The sequence below is a fragment of the Podarcis pityusensis genome (genome assembly GCF_964106645.2).
Source record: "Podarcis pityusensis genome assembly, chromosome: 7".
In the NCBI taxonomy this organism is placed as follows: domain Eukaryota; kingdom Metazoa; phylum Chordata; class Lepidosauria; order Squamata; family Lacertidae; genus Podarcis; species Podarcis pityusensis.
In genome coordinates, this window is record NC_138031.1 from 81,360,900 (window position 1) to 81,379,789 (window position 18,890).

Consider the following 18,890-nt stretch of genomic DNA (forward strand, 5'->3'; position numbering starts at 1 on the left):
GGAAAGCAAACCTTAATCCATTCACAATGTTATAAATGATACAATACTGTCTCCCCCGCCCCCTGGTAAAGAAAGAAGAAATCAAGATATCTGTCAAGCCTATTTATACAGAATAGGTAACCCTGGGTCACAGGCAACGCTAATAAAAAAGAATGACAACCCATTTCTTTTAATGACAAGCTGACATATTTATTTTTATTATTCCACAAAGAACTCGCCAGACCCATCTGTCATGGAAAAGCCTCCTTCTTCAGTCTTCGGGAAATTCTCTCACTTTGAGAATTTCAGTTTTGCAGAGGAGGTGCTCAGCTTCCTTGAAATGTCAACATTTAGGGAAGAAAAAGAAAATATTTTAAAGGCTGTATTTTTGTTATCTGTGCTGCTTTTGTTTTCAAAGCTAAGCTGTGGTGTTAATATAGATCAGTGTTTGCTGGACCATGTGTAGGTATACAGATCAGTGGCCTCTGAAATGTGAAGAAGATGGGGGGGGGGGAGATTCATTGGACGCTTGAGGGAGTTCCTCAGTGAGTAGATCAGCAGCGGTAGACAAGCCCTTGAAAGAAAGGTATCCCAATGCAGATGGCATCCTCTGGTAATGAACAGATCTAGGAGAGTGGGCATCTTTTAGGGCAGCAGTAGGAAGAGGCATCTGTGGCTCTCCAGATATTGCCAGGCTACAATTTATATAAGCTCTGATCAGTTGGCCATGCTGGGTGGGATGGATGGGAGTTGGAATCCAAGGACCCCTGAAGATCCACAGCTACCCTAGGGCACTGTCCTCCAACTGGTGGGTTGGGACCCATCTGTGGGCTGCAGCCAGATCCAAGGTGGGTTGCAACAGGAGCACGACCACCTGGCAGGCTCCCTCCCCCTGTGGCAGTAGATAAGAGATCAAACAAAAGGAATGCCTTACCAGTTAGAACCTTTTATAATCATAGCGAGAGAGCAAAGAACACATCTCTTAGAAATGGCGGTGCTCCCAATTAAGGGATACTCCCCCCTCCGTCCCTATTAATCTGCGCCACTCCTATGTCTTGTAATCTGAGCTTGTACCCTCTGTGCTTTCTGTTCTGAGACTTTCTGAGCTCTCCGTGACTTTGGAGAAGGGGGGTGGATGCTATCCAGTGCCTGCGAATCTGTTAACTGTCTCTCTTCTAGGGTTTCTTCTGCTAGCTGTTCCCCATCCAGTATTTCCCAGCTTCTGCCTTCTGAACTATGCCCCTCTGCAAACCACTGTTCCAAATCTATGATGTCCTGGGAAGATTCAGGATCAGGATCAGGGGGAGGGGGTGGCTCCCACAATTCTTCCTCAGTGCCGCCCTCCTCAGCACGGATCCCGACACCACTCTGCAAATATATGGTAAAAGATTAAGAAATACATCCCCCAAAGCATGTTTGGGTTGAAAGGGGGTCCTGGGTCTGGAAAGGTTGAAGATACCTGCCCTAGGGTATACTTTCAGGATGTGCCCTAGAGCAGCGGGTGCTCAAGGAAGTGATTATTTGTGAATTCTGACGTGACCTAACCTGATCTGCACCTCTGGGGTTAATGTGTGGATTGGAATGTAGATACCCCTCAAATTACTCACGTCTCTGAATTTTGTGATGCAATTCTCTGTTCCAAACGACACAAAGCTGCACTTACAAATGCGTATTTTGAAATACGTATCGGAGAAAAAAATACATATTTCTGTACGACCTTTCTTTTAAAGTCACAGATGAATGTAGAAATGGGAGGGATGCATTGACGAATCAATGTGTGCGTGTTGAAGATATTTTTATTGTTTTATCACTTGTTGTTTGCCTCCCTGCGCTCCTTTGGCGGGATATAAATTTAATAAATAAATGAAGCGAAAGTGACATGAACAGAAATAGATTTAAGATGAGGGTACCGTATTTTTCGCTCTATAAGACGCACCAGACCATAAGACGCACCTAGTTTTTGGAGGAGGAAAACAAGAAAAAAAATATTCTGAATCTCAGAAGCCAGAACAGCAAGAGGGATCGCTGCGCAGTGAAAGCAGCAATCCCTCTTGCTGTTCTGGCTTCTGTGATAGCTGTGCAGCCTGCATTCGCTCCATAAGACGCACACACACTTCCCCTTACTTTTTAGGAGGGAAAAAGTGAGTCTTATAGAGCAAAAAATATGGTACTTTCCATTATGGGCAGAGATTCTTGATCCTCTCTGTGGCTTTTGATACTGTTGATCACCGTTGACTGCTTGATCTGAAAGCTGGAATTAGTAAAGAATGCTGCAGCTTGGCTGCTGACAGGAGTGAGACCCTGTCTGCAAAACGCACCCCTCCTCAGAGATCTGCACTGCTTGTCTATTGGCTACCATGTCTGGTTCAAGCTGTTACTATTAGGATATAAAGCCCTGATCAGTTTAGGAGCTGTCTGCTTCTGCAATTGCTTACTCCACATCTGCCAATTCAACTGCTTCGAACTGTGGAACTGGCACTTTTTCAAGTGCCACATAATACTCATTATTCTGCAGTTGTAAGAAATTGATCTTTGGAACTTCCTGCATATTGAAATCAGTCACCTTCATTGCATTCTGTTCTGTACCTGCTTAAAACATTTTTGTTTAGGCAAGCCTATCCAGGCACATAGATGTTGATGTGTTTTAGTCTCTTGTTAGGTAAAGGTAAAGGGACCCCTGACCATTAGGTCCAGTCGTGGCCGACTCATCTCACTTTATTGGCCGAGGGAGCCGGCGTACAGCTTCCGGGTCATGTGGCCAGCATGACTAAGTCGCTTCTGGCGAACCAGAGCAGCACAAGGAAACGGCGTTTACCTTCCCACAGGAGTGGTATCTATTTATCTACTTGTGCTGGTGTGCTTTCGAACTGCTAGGTTGGCAGAAGTAGGGACTGAGCAACGGGAGTTCACGGGGATTCGAACCGTCAACCTTCTGATCAGCAAGCCCTAGGCTCTGTGGTTTAGTCTCTTGTTAAATCTTATTATTTTCTAAATGTTTTAATTGCTTGTATTAAACTGTTCTTTGTCAATCATTTAAATATTTATTGTAAACCTCTTGGAGGTTTTATTACAACAAAGCGGTATATAAATTTTGTTAAATAAAAATAAAATGGCTACTCCTTGATGTAAAATGATTCTACGCAGGAAGTAAATTTGAAATATATATCATTCAGTTCCTGAGGTCTCTTCTGAATGGTCTTATGAGAAATAATATCCTTCTCCGTATAAAACACCCGTGTAAATAAGTGGTTTCCTGGAAGACCAAGAAACCTCCTATAGCATTTAGAAAGCAGCATAAAAATTCTGAGCTGTCGACAGCCGGTCCCATAAAATGGCTTCATTTCCCTCTGTCTTGAATAAGGACAGAAGATTTTCACTCTCGCTGAAGAAATGTATTTCACCCCCAATCCAAATTACTTTTTTTTTGCCGCACGGAAATTTCTCCTCATTTTGTAAAATGTAACTGTCACTCTGATAGAGAATGACCTTTTGTAAATGTTGAAGCAATCACAGATGGGAAGTAAAATAGTGACACCTTTGTAAGAAAGACACCTGGCAACTGTCTGTGCCCAAACTGCCGACTTCCTTTTTGTAAAGGATTTGGGTGGGCACGGCACCGTCATAAAATGGCTATTAATTGAGCGAAGCACCAGTCAAGTATTTGTTCGCATATGATGCTCAACATGACCATTGGGGCTGGTGAGAGCTGCGGTTCAAAACATCTGGATGTCACCAGGTTGCGGAGAGCAGATCCAGCCTTTAACTCAAACATACAGTACAGGTGTTGATTCATGGTCATATCCTGACTAGCATGGCAGACATGGCACCCAAAGGGGGAGATCCCAGGAAGGAAGTCTATCTGGACTCCTCTATGTTCTGGCCAATGGCCATGAGGAAGAATATTTGGGCTAGTATGTCTTGGCAACTCTGGATGGAGATGTCAAAGGATTAAGTGGAGGAATTCCCAGCTTTCCAGCCCCAGATGTGCATTTTAAAGAATTTTCCAGACCACGTATGTTGGCGCAGCTTAGATTTCTGGTTAATAAGAGTTAAAATCATGAAAGAAATCCTTCTAAATGCACTCCTATTAAAAATTCACACGTGACTCTTGTCAAATATATCTGTAGTCCTTTGGGGTGAATTTGCCACCACCCTGAAATTCTGCACTTGTTTCATAATAATAATAATAATTTATACCCCGCCCATCTGGCTGGGTTTCCCCAGCCACTCTGGGCAACTTCCAATAGAATATTAAAAACACGATAAAACATCAGACATTAAAAACTTCCCTAAACAGGGTTGCCTTTAGATGTCTTCTAAAAGTCAGATAGTTGTTTATTTCCTTGACATCTGATGGGAGGGCATTTCACAGGGTGGGTGCCACCACCAAGAAGGCCCTCTGCCTGGTTCTCTGTAACCTCACTTCTCGCAGTGAGGGAACCACCAGAAGGCCCTTGGAGCTGGACCTCAGTGTCCAGTCCTGATTCTAAAGTGCTATAGAAATGCTACATCATTTTTATTATATATATTTATTCTTAACATTTATTTGGAACACCCCTTGGATATGCTCTCCTAGTAGGGCCCTCAAAGAAACTTCAGAATGGACCTTCTGCATGGTCTCACTAAGAGCAACACATGAGAAAGAGACATCTTTCCTCACTTTGTTTTCTACAAGCACCAACAGGAGGCTAGATTTTGTTTTAGAGTTTGTGTGCTTAGCATCCATTGATTTCAATAGGAATGAAGAACTTCTTCATTTGCTTTCAGTGGGTTCCATTCAAAAAACTTTGACTTAATCGATTGCAGATATGGCTGATTGTGTAGCCAAGTTGCCAACAATGAAAATAATTGAATTTATAGACTGTTAAAAAGAAAAATCAATTTAGGGGAGAAAAATGGAAAAGTCACCCTGAAATGCTCCAGGTCTCTTGGGTTCTGTTGTGCAATACAAGTCACTTAAGAAATATCTATTTGCTTTGTAGAGAAGTAGGTAATAGAAGCAGGTCATATTACATGCAATTAATACAAATCATACTGATTTTTTTTTTTTGAGGGGGGGATCTTAACATTCCCACCTCTATTTTTTTCTGAAATGATGCCATTTGTGAAAACCCCCCAAACTAAACCAAAAGGAGGTGCTTAATCAAATAATTTGGCTATGTAGATAAATAGATCTTTATCTCAAACTCTTCCCCATGGTCCAACTCTGACAGTCATGAGGGAACATATGCACAGAGACTGTCCTCATATTCAGACGAGTGTCCCTGTTTTCATGTTCCTGTTCTCAGTAAAACACAGTCTCAATGCTTTCTGGTGAGATGTTTTAAAAGCCCCCCCTTTTTTTTAAAGCATGCATGAGCTGGACTTCTCCATATTTCAGCTCTCTCTCCTGGGATTCTAGAAGTTAAATCTCTTAAGTAACGGGATCAGGGATGACTCTTGAGTCCGGAGTTTTCTGATTCAAGTGAATGTACCTGTTGTGGAGGCCTTTTTTGCAGTTCAATCAGTGATTTATTTCTACTGTTTGTTTTCATATTTTTTTGGTTTGACTGTGACCTGCCCTGAGATACTATTTTGAGTTAATTTTTTTTTTAATGCAAATCATACCTTCCAAATGCCCTGGAAAAAACAGGACATCCTGTTAATTCGTGCAAGATCTTGGTGGCCATTTTGGGTGCTGCGATCTTGCGCTTCTCATGAGGTGCTCTTGCCCTGAAAAAAGCCCTTTTTACAGGGTGAGAGCAAGGCATGGGTTACATCACCAGTTTGATTATGGTTACAACACCAGTGTTGAAACAATGATTCTTCAACATCAGCTTCGTTGGACTGGTCATGTTGTGCGGATGCCTGATGATCGTCTTCCAAAGCAACTATTCTATTCCGAACTTAAAAATGGGAAGCGTAATGCCGGTGGTCAACAAAAGAGGTTCAAAGACTGTCTCAAGGCAAATCTAAAAAAATGTAGTATAAACACTGACAACTGGGAAACATTGGCCTGCGAGTGCTCCTGTTGGAGAACAGCCTTTACCAAAGGTGTCATGGGCTTTGAAGACACTCAAACTCAGGACACAAGGGAGAAACGTGCTAAGAGGAAGGCACGCTTGGCAAATCCACACTGTGATCAACTCCTGTCCAGAAACCAATGTTCCCACTGTGGAAGGACGTGTGGATCCAGAATTGGCCTCCACAGTCACCTACGGACTCATTGTTAAAACCATGTTTATGGAAGACAATCTTACTCAGCTACGAGTGATCTCCAAAGAAGAAGAAGAATATGACTCGCCCAGCAGCATGTCCTGGAAGACATGTGTCCTGGTGGATATGGAAGGGAGCATAATTACACGTAGATTCACCCCGTCCTACTCTGGAAGCAAGCCACTTCACCTTCTTGCATATCAGGGCTGGTTCTCTAACTCTCACACACAGAGCAAACATTATACATTTCTTTAGGCGTAACAGGCATTCGGTGGGAAACATGAATTTTGTCCCCATAACTTAGAGCCACCCAGACGTTCTGAGAATACAGAGTTGTCATTTAGCATCTGATTTCCCACCATCCCTTCTGACTCTCTACCAGGATAACCCTGCTTGATATGATGGTGTCTTGAGAGCTACCAGAGCTCTCTTTACATTCATTTGCCCTTCTCAAAATGAAGGCATCGATCTTCTTGCACATTATTCATTACACCCCAAAGGGTTAACAGGATGTTCTTGACATGTACTTAGCTGCACAACATTGCTGTGGGATGTTGAGTAGTGTTGCCCGATGGAGCAGATAAAATTTGTTTTATGACCCCCAAGGAAATTTAAGATGGAGAGAGGACTCGTTCAGAAAGAGTCGAAGAACAAGAACAAACCTCAGAACCAGCACTTGGGGGACCGGCCAGGCCTTCCAACTAAGCAACAGATAAAACAACTTGCTCCCCACTTTTTCCCTCTGAAAATCTTGATGGTGTGTATTCTTCAGATATTCTCTGAGCACTTGCCGAATGTTTAGATTATCTGCACGTGAGTCAGTGTTATTTAAACTAAAATATTTGATGCTCAGTAGCTAATATTTGACAGAGTGCAATAGTTGGCATGAAATAGCAATTAGAAGTTGGAAATATCTCTTGATTTAGTTGATGGCTAACATGCAGTGGCTTTTTTAAATCAGACTCTATTTGATAGTTGACATGTGCTACTATTTGGCATTGGTCGGATTTTGATAATCGGGATGGAATGGTGTTGAGTATTCGACAGTATCTTATAGGTGACTTGAGTGTGGGAGCTTTAGACAAATGACATGCAATGGCTCTGAAGTATTTGACAGCTCAGGAGGCATCCAAGGGATGCCTACAGGACTAAAGTACTCAATTTGTGAGGGATTTTTTAAAAGTGAAAATTGGAATTTTGGTATATTTAAAATACAGTGGTACCTTGGTTCTTGAATGGCTTAGTAGTCGAACAACTTGGAACCCGACTGCTGCAAACCTGGAAGTGTTCCGGTTTGCGAACTTTTTTCAGAAGTTCCTTGATATGCTTCCGAACTGAGTGTTATGCTTCCATTTTGAGTGCCATGCTGAGGTCTGTCTGTTTTTCCTATTTATTTTGCGTTTTTGTGGCTTTTTGTTTTGTTTTTGTGACTGTGTGGAACCCAGTTCAGCTACAGATTGATTGATTGTGTGTGTGGGATAAACAGTGGTACCCCGGGTTAAGTACATAATTCGTTCCAGAGGTCCGTTCTTAACCTGAAACTGTTCTTAACCTGAAGCACTACTTTAGCTAATGGGGCCTCCCGCTGCCACCGCGCCACCGGAGCAAGATTTCTGTTCTTACCCTGAAACAAAGTTCTTAACCTGAAGCACTATTTCTGGGTTAGCGGAGTCTGTAACCTGAAGCGTATGTAACCTGAAGTGTATGTAACCCAGGGTACCACTGTAAAGTTGTCAGTCAAGTCCAACATTCCAAGAAAGGACTAACTGCCTCTATGTGGCAGGCATTTTGTCGGTTGGTCGGTTGCTGCTAGGAGTGTTAACTGATAACTGCTCGGATGTGGTCTTCTCATGACTCACTACTATCTAGTATATAGTTTATCTGTTATGTAACCTAAGTATGCCTTCAGGAACAACTCTGTAAACCTGAATGACTCTGAAAGTAAAGTACAGTGGTACCTTGGGTTACAAACGCTTCAGGTTACAGACGCTTCAGGTTACAGACTCCGCTAACCCAGAAATAGTACCCCCGGTTAAGAACTTTGCTTCAGGATGAGAACAGAAATCGTGCGGCGGCAGCGGGAGGCCCCATTAGCTAAAGTGGCACCTCAGGTTAAGAACAGTTTCAGGTTAAGAATGGACCTCCGGAACGAATTAAGTTCTTAACCAGAGGTACCACTGTAGTTTATGTTAATATGATTCAGATTCATGTGTGTTTTCTTTAAGAGGGACAGAAAGGGATTATCAACCAGGAAGGTATAATTATTGATAGGACTCAAACGAGTTAGCAACCCGCTTGTCGCTGCATAAACTCAAACAGGGGATCATTGAAACTCTGCTAAACTATATAAACGTTCCCACAGTGTGACTGCAGTACATTGTTTATTGCTTTCATTTTATGGATCAATGGTCTCATTAGATAGTAAAATTCATGTTAAATTGCTGTTTTAGGGGTTGTTTTTAAAAATCTGGAGTGGATTAATCCATTTTGCATTACTTTCTATGGGAAAGTGCGCCTTGGTTTTGGAAAACTTTGGTTTTGGAACGGACTTCCGGGACGGATTAAGTTTGAGAACCAAGGTACCACTGTATTTGCACATATTCATTTCTGATTCAGACTGGGCTGTTAAATATCTATAACCAGGACAGTTATAGCAACGGCTGCAGCACACTTATGGCAGGCTGGATCTGTTGCCTCTTCAGCAGCGCCCCCCCCATCCTGTCTCTACAGCGGCCTCTGGGTGAATAGGAGGCGCTGCTGGGGTCTCTCACCCTTGCTCCTCGTGTAGATCTTTAGTCCCCCCCCCTTGTGCCTGACCTCTCCTGGTATGCCCCGCAAAGGACCTTAAGGTCCATAAATAATCATAGTTTAGAGGTCCCGGGCCCTAAAGAAGTCAGATTATCCTCCACCAGGGCCAGGGCCTTCTTAGTGATGGCTCCAACCTGGTGGAATGCTCTGTCCCATGAGACCAGGGCCCTGCAGGATTTAACTTCCTTCCACAGAGCCTGTAAGACAGCTATTCCGCCTGGCTTTCAACTTGAACTTAGCTTGATCTTTTATTTCCCTTCCTTCCCTCCACCTCCCCTTTTTATGAAGATTGCCCGCTCTGGGATCCCACAGCTAATTCTCCCCTGGTCTCCTTGCTGGCTCAAATAGGACTAATTTAGCCTGCTAGCCCTGGTGATCATGTAATGTTTATTGGATGGATTTTCCTCCTGAATTGATTTTTGAATTCTGAATTTATTGTTATTCACGTTTTATACCGTATTTTATGCTGTTTTTTTGTTGTATCAATTAAGTGTTTTAAATTTGTTGTTAGCCGCCCTGAGCCTGGTTTTCTGAAGCGGGAAGGGTGGGGTATAAATAAAATTTTATTATTATTATTATTATTATTATTATTATTTAGATCTTCACCCACCCCTTCTTTACTGGCATGGGATATGTGGGGGTGGCAGTGGCTCCATTTTGTGGTTCACCTCAGGTGTCAAACTCCGCATTTTGAGCGCCAGGAGAGGCACCCTGTGTATACTTATTGCTGAGATTCCTGCATTGCAGGGGATTGGACTAGATGACCATTGGGGTCCCCTCCAACTCTAAGATTCTATGATTCCACAAACACAGGACAGCATAGAAATCAGTGGGATGCGACACACACATACACACACACTTGTACTGTATACACATTTGGATTCTCTCTAAAAAATTAACAAAGCATTCTAATTCCAGAGAAAATGACAAGTGTGGAATCAAATGTTCTATAGCCATATACTGTATTTCACTCAATAGTAGCAACCTAGCCTAGATGGACGGGGTATAAATAAAATAGTAGTAGTAGTGATGATGATAATAATAATAATAATAATAATAATAATAATAATAATAATAATTGATGCACCCATGGCATAAAATAGATCTTTGTTGCTTGAAACTGAATGGTTGGTAACCTGAATTCTTGCAACTGGCACATACAATCATCAGTAAGACTTCTAAATGGATCCTGTGAACAACACTGTCAGATTCCGTATATAAAACTCTGAGGGGTTTGTATGTGTGTGTGTATTTTCTAAAAACATTGCACTGTTTGAGCTGGAGCTTTAGGGCGTGTTCACTAAAAAGTGCATTTGATCTTCCCTTGTTTTTTTGCGCGTGGCATGCATGAATGCTTTAAACGCAGGACAAATTTCAAAAGAGAAATGGAATAAACACAGCACCCAATGTTTATTAGTGTTCAGAGCAAATTTAACACAAATCTGATTTAAGCTTTGTTAACACACCCTAAGAAGGCAAATTATATTAACAAGCATGTTCACTTTGGGAAGCTCAGAGTATAATGGACTTGCTTTCCAGCTTTCAACCTGGGAAGAATTTTCCATAGAAGAATAGCCTTTGCATGCCCAGCTGACATACCTTCCTAACACCTGGGTGGTGCCTGGGGCCTTTGCCTGATAATTATAGGCCTTTGTTCTTGTTTCTTGACAGTCTCTAATCATGAATTTTAACCGTGATGAGTTTTCTATTACCAATTACCACCCCTGTCATTTTTTCCATCGCAAGGCTCATCGTCTCAAACATTTCTTGTTGCTGCACCAACTTAAGTTTCCCCAACTTGAACAGTAATGGCGCAATCTATCAAGAAATATCTGTGGCCAAGGGTCAAACTACACATGACTAGACCGTCTGATGTCTTACCCAAAAAGTCACCATGGAGACTAGAGATTTGGATAGGTGGGATTTAATAAAGGTAAAGGTAAAGGTACCCCTGCCCGTACGGGCCAGTTGTGTCCGACTCTAGGGTTGTGCGCCCATCTCACTTAAGAGGCCGGGGGCCAGCGCTGTCCGGAGACACTTCCGGGTCACGTGGCCAGCGTGACGAAGCTGCTCTGGCGAGCCAGCACCAGCGCAGCACACGGAAACGCCGTTTACCTTCCCGCTATAAAGCGGTACCTATTTATCTACTTGCACTTAAGGGTGCTTTCGAACTGCTAGGTGGGCAGGAGCTGGGACCGAAAGACGGGAGCTCACCCCGCCGTGGGGATTCGAACTGCCGACCATGCGATCGGCAAGTCCTAGGCGCTGAGGTTTTACCCACAGCGCCACCCGCGTCCCCATTCTCCCCACCAGAGATTTGGATTGGTGGGATTTAATGCTTGCTCCCTAATGCAGATCCACAAAATGTCTATATGTTTTCCTTGATGGAGGTGGGTTGAGGATTAAACCTGCAAATTAAAATGAAAACTCCTATCCCATGTGTGTGAGAGAAGTATAAGAGTAAACAGGCTGTGAAGCTCTTTTAGCTGAGTAAGAACACTTTTGCAGCTAGGAATTCAGCAATTTCACCTTTTTATCCCCGTTTAGTTGTGGTCTACTAACCTTCCCCTCTTTGTCCACATAGCTAAGACTGAACGACATGTAGTAGTAATAGTAGTAGTAATAATAATAATAATAATAATAATAATAATAATAATAGTTTGCTTACATTTCAGTGCAGCCAGAAAATACATCAAACTAGTATGCAGGTAAAAATACTTCTTAGTTACAAAATAAAAAATTGGTTTCCAAAATGGAGTCTGGGATCTGAGTAGTGCCCAGGGATGGAGGTTTGCTCACATCACTGAATTGAAAAAGAGACAGAGCTCAGGAAGGAAGGAAGGAGATAGAATTATCTCCTTTGTTAGAAATTCCCTCCAAAGCATTAAGGAAGTGACTTCATACAGTCCCTTCTATATTGATGCAGGAACCCTATGAGTGTCAGCCCCTCATGTGCTTGTGTGGCAACCATGCCTTTGCCATTTTGACTGAAAATCCCACATTCCTCCTTTGGGTAATAGCAGCTTGGGTGAGGGAAGCCCATTTCCACTGAAGAAAACAGCTTGTAAGGGTGGGGAGACCTGTGTTGTTGCTAGTTTAGACCAGTGCTTTTTTCTGGGGGTACGCAGGGGTATTCATACCCCTAAACATTTTGTGAATCTAACAGGAGAAGAAACTAAAACTACTTTTCTGAGTACTTTTCAGAAAAGAAGATTCCATCATCTCTTATGCCTCTTTTAAACACAATCAAGAACATCCCAATTTCAACAAGGGAGTGTGAACGTGGTTTCTCTCAGGTGAATTTAATACTGACTCCTATAAGAGCTCTGTTGCATTTAAACACTGTAGCCCACTTAATGTTTATAAAATTGGTAGGCCCCCCTTTGTCTTTGTTTAAGCCTGCAATTTATGTACGGTAAATTCATGGTTTTTGAAAGGACAACATCTGGCGACGGACACCAACAGCAAGCAGAGGAATCGCGAAGATGTTAGTGCACATAACCTCATGCCAATGTGGAAGTTATTGTGAGCTGTCAACTGTGTAATATGAGGTAATGCATGTTCTTGGTACTTTTGTCCATTTACTGTATTTGTTTTTCCCAATTTGAACTATAAAATGGTGGTTTTCTTGAATCGAAATGAGAGTACCCCTAAACATTTTAAAAAGAAAAAATGTACTGCTCGAAGGCCACATTTAGTCATGGGCAAACTTCTGGGGACCACATACCAGTGGTAGATAAGGTAAGATGGAACAAGTGGGTGGAACAATGCATGTGACGCCTCATCTTTGTTCAGTAGACTACATTCCCAACCACACCAGTTCAGAGGTTTTGGCACATGCATGCCCCACGTCTCTCCATTCAGGCAAGCCAGAGGCATTAGCAGAGTTCTCGCAATTCAACAGCACAAGGAGAGTGCAGGTCAGCATCTGTGAGGGGTGTGGCTTGCAGAGAACGCCAGGGCCAGACAGAGAGGCCACGTGAGCAGCTTTTGGCTCAGGGCCTGAGGTTCTCCCCACACTTGGTTTAGACAGACCTGCCACACCTTTCAGGATCCAGTCTTCATAAGGAAGTACGGAACTAAATAATTAAAAATATAACAAAATATAGCAACACAATTATATGCAGTGAATTATAGAAAATGACTTCGCTCTGTGTGTGTGTGTGTGTGTGTGTGTGTGTGTGTATGGTGATGCTGCCTTGTATTGGTGTATCTATGTAAATTTTGTATAGTATGTATATCTCTTTTTTAGTGGTGGTTGAAATGACTGTGATGGTCGTAACAACAAATAAATTCATTCATTCATTTAACAACACAATATAAAACCAAGTGCTTAAAAACAAGAATACGTCAACATAAAGTCGTTCAAGAGAAGACTAAAGGAACCAAATGAATCTTTGTGGGCTGTTTGGAACAGCCAGAGAAGGGGCTTGAGGGAGATATTTGGGGAGGCAATTCCAGAGATGTAGGCCTACCATGAAAACAGTCCTGTCTCTGGTTGCTGGCAATTGGTTCTTTCTTAATGGCCTCTAAGACCTTTCTGTTGTAGCCTTGATTCAAACTGGGCAATGGTGGAAACGAGGAGAAAAGTCTGTGACTGTATCCATCCCTCTACCATGGAAAGCGACTTGGTGACCTTTGGCTTAGTCACCAATAATGATGGAATGGGACTTAGTCATGGCTGATGTAAATCCCATTGATTTTGGTGTGAGTTGAGTTGGACTCTCATCCCTTTGGTTGAATTGCGCCCTATGAGTTTCACAGCAATTTTAAAGAAGAAGAAGAGTTTGGATTTGATATCCCGCTTTATCACTACCCTAAGGAGTCTCAAAGCGGCTAACATTCTCCTTTCCCTTCCTTCCCCACAACAAACACTCTGTGAGGTGAGTGGGGCTGAGAGACTTCAGAGAAGTGTGACTGGCCCAAGGTCACCCAGCAGCTGCATGTGGAGGAACGGGGAATCGAACCCAGTTCACCAGATTACGAATCTACCGCTCTTAACCACTACACCACACTGGCTCTCAGGTGTTCTCCAATAAAGCTTACTAGGTGTTCTCCAATAAGAACAAGCTTTCCTGATGGATGACCCTTCCTTGAAAAACAGATTGAATGTAATTACTAATCTTCTCCTGCTCCATCAGTTTGTACAAGGCCACATCTAGACCCACCAGATTTGCCAATTTTCCTGGATAAACAGTGGCGTTATGGCCTCCTCAGAGGACAAGTCAATGTGGGGAACGTTTCCTGATGGCCGAAAGTTTGATAGCCACTAGGCCAGGCTGTAAAACAGATCATTTGTAATGAGAAGAAGAATCTGAAACAAAGATATGAATATAGAATGCTCTATTTTTGTAAAATGGGTTCCCTGGAGAAGATATTTTAAATTGATTGATATGCTGGCTCTTGAATCAGCTGTTGTGACCTTAACTTAAAGCAAGGCCAGGAGGTTTTGCCAAGAAACACAAGGCATATCTCCTGGCTGTACATATTTTAGAAGGAATCACGTATGCATGGTCACACTGAAAATGGGCCTTTTGTGTGAGGCGGTGAGGCATGTAACACCCAGGGGGTAGTGATGCATGAAGGTTGGGTTTTCAGTGTATCACACACAGAGCACTCTCAGAATGTCTCAGACTGAATGCTTCAACTGCTCAGAGAGCAGAGGTAAGGGGCGCAGCAACAGAGACAAATGGCTTCTCGGTGGCAAGAGGCATTTCCCTAATTGGATGGCATTGTCACAAAGCAAGACAATTAGCTATAGGTAGGCCATGTTTGGTTAATGTAACAGTCTGCCCATACTAGCCCCAAAGGAAGCGATGGCCGTTGAGGTGCCAGGTCGAGGTTATTATTAAAGTTCATTGAGAAATGTGCTGTGGTGGTGTCTCTTAAGCCTTAAATACTTCAGGGTAATACTTTTGCCTATGTAAAGGCTAAGCCAGGGGTCTGCAACCCGTGGCTCCGGAGCTGCATGTGGCTCTTTTACACCTTTGCCACGGCTCCGGGGCAGATACTAGCGAGGGGAGGAGGCGCATTGTGCGCCCTGACACTCCCCACTGTGGCGGCCGCTGTACTGGCTGTGACGTTGCATGGGGGCGGTGTGTGCGTTAGTCATGCACCGTCCCGACGTCACCTTCCCGCCCGCCCGCTACATTGTAAGGGGCATGTACGCTGGTCACTGTTTTGAAGGGGAGTGAAGAACACACACACACAAAAAGGTAACTTGTTAATTTAACGTCTATTTTTATGAGGAGGAGTAATTCTGAGGGGTCAAACAAAGAAATAATAAAAAAGTGACAAAAAAGTTATTTTTATAATGATGAATTTTGCGGCTCCCAGTTTTTTTTTCTTCAGAAAAGGGTCCAAGTGGCTCTTTTTGTCTTAAAGGTTGCAGACCCCTGGGCTAAGCTGTTATAGCCCTACCAGGTCAGAGGGAAAGCAAAGGTGATTTAGATGGACCCCTGGGATAAGATCATAGCCTTGAGTGCCTTTCCGTCCACTGCCATGAATGTGTCACCACAATGGACAGGCGTGTTTCAGTAGGTGCAATCCTCATGCAGCAGTTGAGGCTTAATGTAGCTGTGGCCTGAGCCGCCTTTCCAGGTGGCTGCCATTGTAATTACCCACAATGCCCTGGAGTGACACCATCACAGCTGTCAACTTACAGATTTGAAAATAAGGGACCAGCAGCCTCAAAAACAAGGGATTTTAGTCAACCAGCTGAAATATGAAGTTAAAAGGGAGCAGATAATTTTGGAGAGCAGTGCCGGTTTTTAGCCCTTCGTTTCCAGAGGTTGCTGCTCAAGACACCAGCTGATGAAACACTGTAATTAAATAACTACAAGCAGCAACCACTTTTCGCTTTCCCCCTCTATGGTTAGCCCTTGGAAGACCTGCCTGCACCTCCACCTCTGCCTCCTCTCTCTGAACTGCTTTCTCTATGGTTGCCCTCGTTCTCCTCTCAAGGCTCCTCAGCAACTCATAGGCCATGCCAGGCTGCCCATCTCATCTGGGTCCTTCGGCGGCGTAGCTGCAGTATGGCCTAGCAGGAGAGGCAGTGGCGGGCAGAAGGGAGGCCCCAGGCAGAGACACTCAGTTTGGCAGCCGCGAGGAGGATAGTGGCGGAAGGGCCTGAGGCTCCCTCCAGTCCCAGCAGGGAGGGGCTTCCGGGGGCCGAGGCTGGTGAGAGGAGGCCGACGGGGGGCGGGCGGGGCAGCCAAACAACACAGTTGGAGCCTCCTCCTCCCTGGCCGGCAGGGAGGGAGGGAGAGGAGCTGCTTCCTTTGAAACCCGGGAAATTTAAGGGACTTCATCAATAAGGGACACGGTGCTGGGATAAGGGAGTTTCCCGCCAAATAAGGGACGGTTGACAGCTATGGACACCATGGGGAATTACAATGGCAATCTCCTGGCTTTCATCAAAGTAGTAGGCCCACATTTATCATAGAAATAAAGAGAGGAGGAAAAAAGAGGCTGCCTGCCAACATGGGTGGCTGGGGCTTGCATGGTAGATCCCAACAGCATAAAGGAAGCTTACCAGGTGGACTCCAGAAATTTGCAGCCAATTCTGACATCAAGCAACAAAGCACAGACCTGGAGGTTTTCAAATATAGCCCTGACAACTCTGGACAGAGTCCATGTTCCTTGAACAGGTCTTGGCACAATTGGCAGGGTTTCTTCTTGCAGTTATGCGATAACCCAATTAATATTGCCACCTGGTGTCTGACCAGTTAGTCATCTATAGTTCGGGCTGCATTACAAGATACTATTTCAAGATGATGCCACTGTTTATATTGTCATCATTGCTATTTCAACGTTATATGCCTCAATACACCATAATCCCACTACCCTGAAATGTCATTGATGTTATTTTTTAAACTATTTTTGCTTCCTTTGAAATTCTTTGGACGTTACAGCCAAGTGGAAACCCTCAAATTCACCTTGAATTTTCAGTTTAAACAGAATCCAGTGGTAATTCTTCTCTGCAGGCTAGGTAGGAGAGCAGAAAGGAATTTTGCACAACTAGATTTTTTTTAGTGGGTTGCCACATTCTGTGGGCTCATTCATCCACATGATGGCCTTGTGGAGTCAAAGTTACTTATGCTCAGGTTTATGGATATTCTGGAGGGCGGGGAAGGAGAAATTGAGGAGGGAGGACAAGAGCACACACAACAAATATATCCCATCAAGAACTTCCCACTAGTACGGATGGGAAACATCAAGATAGATTTGGGAGTGATAAGTTTTAAAGTGCTCCTTTGTATATGAGAGTGAACAAAAACACACATGGGGGAAAAAACAAACTATCTCTGTAACTTACATATGTATTAAAACCCTGGCACGGACACAGCCTGAGGGTTGGTTGGTTGCAAAACCAAAGAAAGAGATAATATTTCAACATGGAATGTTTGTCTCACATGCCTAACATTTGAAAACAAAATTATATTCCAGGTGTGTAATAGAGCTGGCAACATTTTTATGACATTTTGATTAATATTTGGTAGACTCACTGAGGCCAAGTAAAACTGGGTCCTTACTTTGATGAAACATGACGACAATAGAACCAAAGTCTGTCTAGCCTATACATACACATTTGATCAAGTGTATTTAATACAGTCAATGACAACTGATTGTCATATTCCTGTAACCTCCACCATATGTCACTCCTATAGAAGATATAATATAATTATGGAAAAACGTTGGACATTTGTTTTCACATCAATACATTATTCATCCGCCTCCAGTTTGAAGATGATGATGATGATGACCTTTTCTTGGTTTCTTTGTCATTTTTGGTCCTACTGTTCTTCCCTTTCTTATGTGGTTTAACCTATAATACAAGAAAAGCCAAAAAAAGTGACAAAACAATTTAACATTGGCCTCCATTCCAATCATATTACTAAAAGGACACATACATATACAGTGGTACCTCGGGTTACAGACGCTTCAGGTTACAGACTCCGCTAACCCAGAAATATTACCTCGGGTTATGAACTTTGCTTCAGGATGAGAACAGAAATTGTGCAGCGGTGGCGCAGCGGGAGCGGGAGCAGGAGGCCCCATTAGCTAAAGTGGTGCTTCAGGTTAAGAACAGTTTCAAGTTAAGAACGGACCTCTGGAACGAATTAAGTTCTTAACCCGAGGTACCACTGTACTGCTATGTTGTAAAACTGAACAATAGCTTGCTTCATATCATTATGTTTGGTTTGTAAAGTTTTGATACTGACATCTTGCACTTGGCTTCTTGGCAAAGGGCATCCCATCTAGCAGCTCAAGTTTAGCATTTGGAAATGAGTCAAGGTCTTGCAAAATCTGCTTAGAGACGAACCAGTTAGAATCAAGCAAAAATAAACTTCTAGAGAAGTTGAGGTCTGACAATAGGATCTGCTTCGGAACAGCAGCTTAGATTTCCTAAGGTTTATTTTGATTAGCTAGTAGGAGAGCAACTGCTTCACATGCCTGCTTAGATCTTGTAAACTCAGGACTTGTGGAGGGGCCTACGAAGGAGAATGTTCAGCAAATCCCAAGGAAGGTGAAACTGACAAGAACAAAGGCAAGTAGACCAGCTTTCAAAGCCCCTGTGAGATAGATGAGGCCGATTTAGCGGAGGGAGTGCAAACTACTGTTTGTGGTCCAACCATTTATTTTGATATTATTTATTTATAATGTTTCTAAATGGCTTTTCTATTAGAAATACATAAAGTGCTGTAGAAAAAAACATATTGTTGCAAGCTTTTGACCACCTTGTCACCATGGACGAGCGGTTGGGGATCTGACAAAAGACTATTAACTTCTCCTAGCTCTGTGTGGGCAATTTACCTGCAGAACCATGATCCCCTGCAATTGTAATTGTTTTGGGGAAAAGAAGGTATTAATTGCCCACTAAGTATTAAATGAAATCTAGTTTGGTC

General features: G+C 43.2%; 1 long non-coding RNA gene across 3 annotated transcripts in view; it reads right to left on the reverse strand.

Annotated features, from left to right (window-relative positions):
• Positions 1–212: 212 nt before the first annotated feature.
• The window catches only part of LOC308482104, a 61,311-nt gene continuing 42,633 nt past the window's right edge, over positions 213–18,890 (reverse strand). The window contains exons 3-5 of one of the 3 annotated variants that reach the window (XR_013989021.1): positions 17,718–17,809; positions 5,587–5,703; positions 213–313 (exon numbers count right to left, since the gene is read on the reverse strand). This is a non-coding gene — a long non-coding RNA (uncharacterized lncRNA). Of the gene's footprint in view, positions 314–5,586; positions 5,704–10,368; positions 17,810–18,890 lie in introns of those variants that run through there. The other 2 variants (XR_013989020.1, XR_013989022.1) reach the window with 2 other exon arrangements.